Below are 1,568 nucleotides of genomic sequence, written 5' to 3'. Positions count from 1 at the left end.
CTGTAAAGGGGCCCCCCTGTCCAATGGGGGGCCCCCCGGGGGGCCCCCCAGGGGCCCCCCAGTTCATGGGGGGCCCCTTTGGGGGCCTTCCTCTTGGGGGCCCCCAGGAGGGGCCAATTTTTGGCTCCTAGGGGCCCCCTAAGAAGGGCCCCAGTGCCCTTCCAGAGCAGAGCCATGGGGGCCCCTGGGGGCCCCAGCGGCCCCCAGGGGGCCCCCGGCAGCAGAAAAAGCTGCAGAACTCTGGGGCCCCACAGGGGCCCCCAAGGAGGCCCAGGGGCCCCCAAGGAGTCTCTTGAAAAGCAGCAAAGAAGCAGCAAAAACGACCCACAAAAGCACCTGCGTGGTCGCTGAAACTTTCCTGCTGCTGCTGCTGCTGCTGCTGCTGCTGCGGTTGCTGCTCCTGCTGCTGGGGTCCCAGCAAACTGCAGCCAGCCAGTCCTTCAAATTTGATTTTCTTTGAACTTCAATTGACACAAAACTACTTGTAAAATACTACTTAGAGGCTTACAGACCAAGGGGGCCCCCAGCCTCTCTGCGTTGCCTTGAGGGGATTTATTTGATTGTTTTATTTATTACTTTCATTAATTTGTCTTGCTGCGGTGGGGTTTAGGGTTTGGGTTTAGGGTTAAGACTCCAGGGCTTAGAGTTTAGGGTTTAGGGTTTAGGGTTTAGGGTTTAGGGCATACGGCTTAGGGTTTAGGGTTTAGGGTTTTGGGCGTATAGTCAAGGCGCGATACAAACCTCCCTTTAACTAGGGAGGTACAGCTAGCCACGCGGCATTGCTAGCTAGCCAGTTAGCTAGCCAGCCAGCTAGCCAGTTAGACAGCTGGCTAGCCAGCTACACAGCCAATTGGCGAGCTAGCTAGCTAGCTAGCTAGCCAGCTAGACAGCTTGTTAGCCAATTGGCTGGCTAGCTAGCTAGCTAGCCAGCTAACCAGAGAGGACTGCAGCCCTTTAACTGGGTCCGGAGGATCTAGAAGCAGCACCCCCCGCTTGGTCCGCTACTCAGCTAGCTATTGCCCGCTAAGCTAGCTAGTCAGCCGGCTAGCTAGCTAGCTGGCTAGCTAGCTGGCTGGCTAGCTAGCTAGCTAGCTGGCTAGCTAACTAGCTGGCTAGCTGCTGGATGTCTAATTGTCTAGCTAGCTGGTGGCTGTCTGGCCAGCGAGCTTGCTTACCAACCTGGAGCCAGCTATCTAACTAGCTAGCTAGCTAGTTGCATATCCCTCTAGCTAGCTAGCTATGTAGCTAGCTAGCTACCTATGCAACTAGCAATATGGCTAGCTGGCTAGCTAGCTAGCTAGCTAGGAACGCAGAGGTGCGGCGCGCAAGAGACCAATGGTCCATTCCCCTTTCCCTGTCTCTTTTATCTTTTTTTAATTGTCTTGTTTTTTTGTTTCTTTTTTGTTTTTTTGTTTCTTTTCTTTTCTTTTAATTCTCTTTTTATCTTTTTGTTTTTTGTCTCTTCAGCTCTTTTCAGGTGTATCTACATGGCAAAGGCAGCAGCAAAAGTGAAAAAGCTAGTTTGCTGCAGTTAGCTGCTGCAGCAGCAGCAGCACAGCTGCAGCAGC

This window comes from Eimeria tenella, genomic scaffold, assembly GCF_000499545.2.
Source record: "Eimeria tenella Houghton genomic scaffold, Eth_scaff2212, whole genome shotgun sequence".
Taxonomy (NCBI): Eukaryota; Apicomplexa; class Conoidasida; order Eucoccidiorida; family Eimeriidae; genus Eimeria; species Eimeria tenella.
This window is presented reverse-complemented; position numbering follows the sequence as displayed.